Source organism: Oryzias melastigma, linkage group LG9 (genome assembly GCF_002922805.2).
Source record: "Oryzias melastigma strain HK-1 linkage group LG9, ASM292280v2, whole genome shotgun sequence".
Lineage (NCBI taxonomy): Eukaryota > Metazoa > Chordata > Actinopteri > Beloniformes > Adrianichthyidae > Oryzias > Oryzias melastigma.
In genome coordinates this window covers 20,290,589-20,297,581 of record NC_050520.1, presented here as the reverse complement: position 1 = coordinate 20,297,581, position 6,993 = coordinate 20,290,589, and the positions used below count along the sequence as shown (strand labels likewise).

General features: G+C 45.7%; 1 protein-coding gene across 1 annotated transcript in view; it reads right to left on the bottom strand.

Annotated features, from left to right (window-relative positions):
- LOC112138446 (disintegrin and metalloproteinase domain-containing protein 9) overlaps positions 1-6,993 on the bottom strand; it is a gene marked incomplete in the record, with an annotated part of 37,299 nt that overhangs the window by 29,747 nt on the left and 559 nt on the right.

Below are 6,993 nucleotides of genomic sequence, written 5' to 3'. Positions count from 1 at the left end.
GTACCAGCTTGTTTATGAGTGAACGTAGTCCGCCGCTGCAATCCAGTAGTGTCCTCAATGTCCCGTAGATAAATCCTCAAAAGCGCTTTTGTAATCCAGGCAATCCAGGTTATTAATCCAACAGTTCGATGTCTCCGAGAGTCATAATTTGTTGACGATTTTGTTGCGGCATAATCCTAGTTGAGGGCCGCTGTGGGCTAAACTCCGGTGTAGGTACCACATCTACTTGGGGTGTCAGAACCCCGAGTAGATGTGGTACCTACACCGGCTTGCTTTGTCCGACGCGCGTTCCAAACAAAACGACTCCAAAGCGTCTGTCTGCTGCGATATGTTTATTGTCTTTATCTGCAGGTTTCCAGTCCATACAGTACAAACGAAAAACAAAACGAACAATCCAGCTGTGACAGACTTTTGTGGCCAATTTAACGCGGTCAACAAATTATATGACCACCGCCAGGGGTTCACCCCACATCCTCATCCATGCATGATCCCCAGGTGACAAGTGAGCACCTTTCACAACTCTGTGACGTGTGCGCCGACAGTGACACGCCCACAACCAGGCTGACGCCGCTAAGCTACACCTGTGTCACCTCATTATGGCTCCTACAATAATGAATATTAAAAAGTTAGGAATATTATTCCAGAATAAATCCATTTAAACCTTAAATAACTTTATATATTTTACTCTCCATAAAAATATATTTGGTCAAAATTATACAAGTAAGGAAAAAAGCCCAAGATAACTCCGGGTCATTAATAACAATAAATAGAATTACCCGGAGGGCCGGATCCGGCCCCCGGGCCTTGACTTTGACATTGTTAAACAATAAACCAAGTAAAAGAGGTTTAGCCCAACAGAAGCTTCAGAACCTTTTCTTCAGAGCAGATCTCAACATTAAAGTTTTCAGGGAGACGTTCCAGCACCACAGCTCCGTTTACTGCAGAATCTGCTCTGCAGACTCAGCTGGAGGATGAGGACACATCTGTCTGAAAATAATCCGTTCATGGGAGAACACTGGGAAGGTTCCTGTGTTCCACTGAGCACAGGAGTCCTCCTGAATCATTCATGAGTCCACAGACGTCAGACTGACAGCACGGCGCTCAGGCTGAGGGGGAGAGCGGTTGCAGATTGTGCCTAAAGCCGGAGGATTGTCTTCCTTCCTCTGCTCCTGCTCAGCCCTTCGTTTTCCTGATTGCTCAGCAGCTCCGGCGTTCCACCAGCGACCCGGGCGGAGTCGCTCTGAGGTCAGCACGCGGGCGACCGCTGCGTTTTCAGGGAATCATAAGCTTTTGTTGCAGCAGCCGTTCAGCCCCAAGATGAGGGTTTGAGCGTTACAAACAGCTGCTGAATCCGTCACCATGACAACCAAACACGACCTGAGCATGTGTGAAAGAAGCACTGAAGCACTGACAGCAGCAGCGACCACGGATTTCTGCATGATTTTACTTGTTTACGGAAAAGCAGGTCCATCATTGATCTGAGGAGGAAACCCTGAGACGAGCAGATCCTGAGCAAACCCCTCCCATCAGCACTCCTCTGCCTCTCATTGGTAGGCTGTTGGGTTTGCTCTTTGAATGGAGGGAGTCTTCATCAATGTTTCATGCTTTAGTGGACTGTCACCAACCATCCATCAGCTGATTGAGCTCCGTCTAAATGACAAACGTCTTGGTGAAACACTGAGGTCCTCGCTCACAGATACACAAACATATGAGCTGCTTCATCTCCATCTGTTCACAACATGGTCACCAGCCCACAGAGCGTGGGTGTGATGCTCTGTTACCACGGTAACAATTATGACCTCTTCATCCTGCTGTGAACGGACTAAAGACCCTCAGTGAACGTTCCTGAGTACGTCCGTCCATCCAGCTTCTAAGCCTGCTCAATCAGTTGGGCGGCCGTGTGCGGCGGACGGGCGGTCGACTCCTGATCAGAAGATTGCAGGTTCGATTCCCGCCTTGTCTGTCCATGTGTCGAAGTGTTCTTGGGCAAGACACTGAACCCCACACTATAGAGAGTAAAATATTGAAAGTTATTTAAGGTTTAAATTGATTTATTCTGGAATAATATTCCTGAATTTTATCATTCATAATTATGTTAAAAAGTTAAGGTTTTAAAGTTTAAAAAAATGGGCATTCTGCTAGCTTTTTGGGCTATTTTGGTATTTTTTAAGATTTTTTAAGCTATTTTGGAGTTTAGCTAAAATGTACATGTTTTAGTTAATTTAGGCTTATTTCAGTTTTTTTTTGTATATTTTGAAATTTAGCTATTTATTCAGCTACATGATATCTGTTTTAGTTAACCTAAGTTTGTTTTCTTTTTTTTGTTTAGGCTAATTAAGCATCTAGCTTATTTTAGCTGGCTATCAGCATCAGTATTCTGAGCTATCAACTTCAGCGTTTTCAGCTATTAGCACTAGCATCTTCAGCGGCCAAATTCAGCTTACAGAATTCATGCAAAGAGGATTCACACATTCACTCTAGCATTATTGTGGGTAATGCCATATATCTACAGTAGTTCATGATTATGTTAAAAAGTTACAGTTTGAAAGTTTAAAAATGTAGTTTGTTCAATAAATGTTTATTCCGTTCAGACCCCTAGATAAGGCGTGTTTGGGATTTTTGCCCCTTGAGGGATTGAGTTTGACACCTCTGCTTTATTGGGTCACATGGTTGCTGGAGCCTATCCCAGACGCTGCTGAGTGAAGGTGTGGCAGACCCTGAACGACTCAGTCTTTCTGTGAAACATTATTTCCTTCCTGACTGTTGGGTTAAAACACAAACAAAGTTATAGATGGGATAAATCCTTTAGAATAATGCATTTGATTGTTTTTTGGTAAATGTTTCCATGTTTATTAGCTTTGTTAATTGTGGTTGTAATCCTAAATTTGCCAAACAAACGTGACTCACTAAAACAAACTCCTGTGGATCCAGAACTAAACATGGACTCATGCACATCAGAGACAGAAGGCTATTTCAGGTTTGAGTGATGGGACAGAAAAACAAACACCTTTCCGAGGGCGGGGGGGGGCAGCTGAGGACTTTGCCAGTAGCTCTAAAGCTGATCTGTCCATAAAAAGCCTGAGCTGCTAAGAATGTAAAGGAGAAAGTGAGTCCTGGGTCAGGATGGGCAGCAGGTCCACACAGCCCGACACTGAAGCAGCGACCCCGCTCAGCAGGGACTGAATCCCCGGCAGCTCCTCTGCTCCGGGTCACCACGCTGCCAGAACCCCCCTTCAGGTTCGGAAGGATTGGCCTGAACAGACCTGGCAGTGAGCCACGGCCGGCTAACCTTCACCTCTGCTTGTGCCAGAGTGAAAGACCTCACTGACCTGATGCGGATCTGAGGAGAAACCAAAGTCAACACTAGCGCCTCCACAATGATTATTTTAATAGTCGACTAATCACTGATTATTTTTTTCGATTAGTCGACTAATCGGGTCATGCACAGACTGAATATGAAGCACACATCTTAACCATCATTAGCTTTAAACTAGCTACAAACTAGATATAACATTACCTGCAATAATGCTGGTGTGAATGCTGTAAGCTGAATTTGGTCACTGAAGATGCTAGTGCTGATAGTTGAACATGCTGAAATTGGTAGTTAAAAACACTGAAGCTGATAGCTGAAAACTCTTGAGCTGAAAGTCAGCTGAAATATTAGCTAAATGCCAAATTAGCCTAAAAAAACAGAAAAAACTTAGGTTAGTCAAAAAAGCTAGCATGTAGCTTAAATAATACCTAAACTTCAGAATGGCCTAAAAAAACTGAAAAAAGCCAAAATCGGCCATAACAGCTAGAATGTAAATACGAGTCTAACTCAAAAACAGCCTAAAAATAAAGCTTAAATTAGTAGAAAAAAAACAGCTAGCACATAGCTGAAATATTTTCTAAACTTCAAAACAAAAAATCCTGTATTAACAAAAGCAGCTAGCATGTAGCTGAAATATTAGCGAAACTCCAAAATAGCCTAAAAAATCTTAACAAATGCCAAAATAGTCCAAAAAGCTCCAGAATGTCATTATAACTTTCAACTTTACTACACTCTGACTCTGTATAATATAAAGTAACAACTAATCGACTATTAAATTAGTCGTCGATTAGTGGACTACTCGTGGCAGCCCGACTCAACTCCAACTAGGTTCCAGAGCAGTCCAGCTGCTGTTCTGACCAGGAGGCCATGACAGAGGAACGGTGAGTCACTATTCAGGGAAACCAGTCCAACTCTGTGTGTGTGTGTTAAAATCAGAAAAAGTGGAAAGTTTGAATGAAGCTGGCATTAAAGAAACAGTGTGTCAGACAGAAACACTAAAACTGATGTATGTCTATTACCAAGAACAGACACAGAGACTTTAAAACGCACAAACACACACACTGACTCACACAGGGTTCACTTCCTGGCAACGACGCTGCTGAAGGAACAGACTCTGAGCCAGCAAAGCAATAAGGATAAGCTGCTTAACGCACAACCTGCAAGAGCAACACACTACGTGACAACAAAAACACCCACTTCCTGAAAACTTGAAGCCTTAAATCTATACAAAATCCATAAAGTTTCTGTTTGCATGGTTAACAGGCCTCAAAAGTAAAGAAAAATTCACCTTTGATTGCTAAATCTAGAACAACACATCACAAAGCACAGAGGCAGTAGTTTAATGGTTTGGATCTGTGGTGGGACAAACTGCACAACATGACAGACTGCTGCAATGTGATATGATGGACTAAAGTGAAAAGAAGAATAGAAAAAGTGCAACAAGAAAAAGACACAAACTTCAAGGAAGTGACAACAACCTCTGTTGAGTGACTTTGTTGTGTTCTTCCTTGGGAAGAATTTGACCCGAATGTTTGAGTGAAACTCGGTTCTGATCAAAGAGAACAAACCTGAGAACAGAAACACAACAAGTTCATGACCAGAACATCTGAGTCACAATGAAACAGTGGAGGAGACATCAATGACCCACCTGATCCACCACAACTCACACAATCCACGGTCCACAACTCAACGGATCCACGACACAACTGATCCACACTACAAACAATCAAGATCCACCTGATCCACGACACAACTGATCCATGATCCATGACACAAACAATCCATCCAATCCACAATCCACCCGATCCACAAAACAACTGATCCACACTACAACCCATCAAGATCCACCTGATCCACCACCACTCACACAATCCACGGTCCACAACTCAACGGATCCACGAGCCAGCAGATCCATGACACAACTGATCAACACTACAGCCGATCAAGATCCACCTGATCCACGACACAAACAATCCATCCAATCCACAATCCATCCGATCCACAACACAACTGATCCACACTACAACCCATCAAGATCCACCTGATCCACCACCACTCACACAATCCACGGTCCACAACTCAACGGATCCACGAGCCAGCAGATCCATGACACAACTGATCCACACTAAAAACAATTAAGATCCACCTGATCCACGACACAACTGATCCATGATCCACGACACAAACAATCCATCCAATCCGCAATCCAGCTGATCCACAACGCAACTGATTCACACTACAAATGATCAAGATCCACCTGATACACGACAAAACTGATCCATGATCCATGACACAAACAATCCATCCAATCCACGATCCATCCGATCCACGACACAACTGATCCACACTACAAACGATCAAGATCCACCTGATACACCTCACAACCGATCCATCTAATCCACGATCCACCCAATACATGATCCAACAGATCCATGAGCCACTCGATCCAGGACACAACCGATCCACCCAATCCACAATCCCTTCGATCCATAACTCAAGTGATCCACAACACAACCGATTAAGATCCACACCACATCTGATCCACAACCCACCCGATCTACAACACAACCCATCCACCACAACTCACCCGATACACAAAACAAACGATCCACAATCCACCTGCTCCACAATCCACCCAATCCAAGATTATCTACCCGATTCATGAATCACCTGATCCACCACGACTCACCCGATCCACAACTGAACCAATCCGTGACAAAAGCAATCCACGAATCACCCAATCCACCCAAACTATCTCGATTCATATCCCACCTGGTTGGTGACCAGGTGGGATATGGATCTGTGGATCAGGACAGACCGGGTCCGTGGCAGACCCGGTCCATGAGACACCTGGTCCGTGAGACACCTGGTCCGTGGCAGACCCGGTCCGTGGAAGACCCGGTCCATGAGACACCTGGTCCGTGACAGACCCGGTCCGTGAGACACCTGGTCCGTGACAGACCCGGTCCGTGAGATACCTGGTCCGTGAGACACCCGATCCGTGAGACACCTGGTCCGTGAGACACCCTGTCCGTGATAGACCTGGTCCGTGAGACACCCTGTCCGTGATAGACCTGGTCCGTGATAGACTCGGTCCGTGACAGACCCAGTCCATGACACACCTGGTCAGTGACAGACCCAGTCCGTGAGACACCCGATCCGTGAGACACCTGGTCCGTGAGACACCCTGTCCGTGATAGACCTGGTCCGTGATAGACCCGGTCCATGAGACACCTGGTCCGTGACAGACCCGGTCCGTGAGACACCTGGTCCGTTATAGACCCGGTCTATGACAGACCCGATACGTGACAGACCCGTTCCATGAGACATCAGGTCCGGGACAGACCCAGTCCGTGTCAGACCCGGTCCGTGACAGAGCTGTTGACAGCAGAGAGTGTCAGCACAGAGGAGGTTGTCATCAGTCTAAATCTTTGTGTTTTCTTCATGGGGGTGAAGTCCAAAGCTGGGAGGAACCAGGAGAGGCGACCACAGCCAACCAGCTGGAACACAAACAATAATGCACCACCTCGGGGCCTCGTGGTGCAGTGTCCGGCCCGGTAAGGAAGAAAAGGGACTCAAAGCCTCCCTGCTGAACATCAGCACTACGGTGTTGGATTGGCGGAGCTAGAACCACCAAAGGGTTCATGAGCCGGGCTGTGGCCTCACCTCACTGGGGGTGA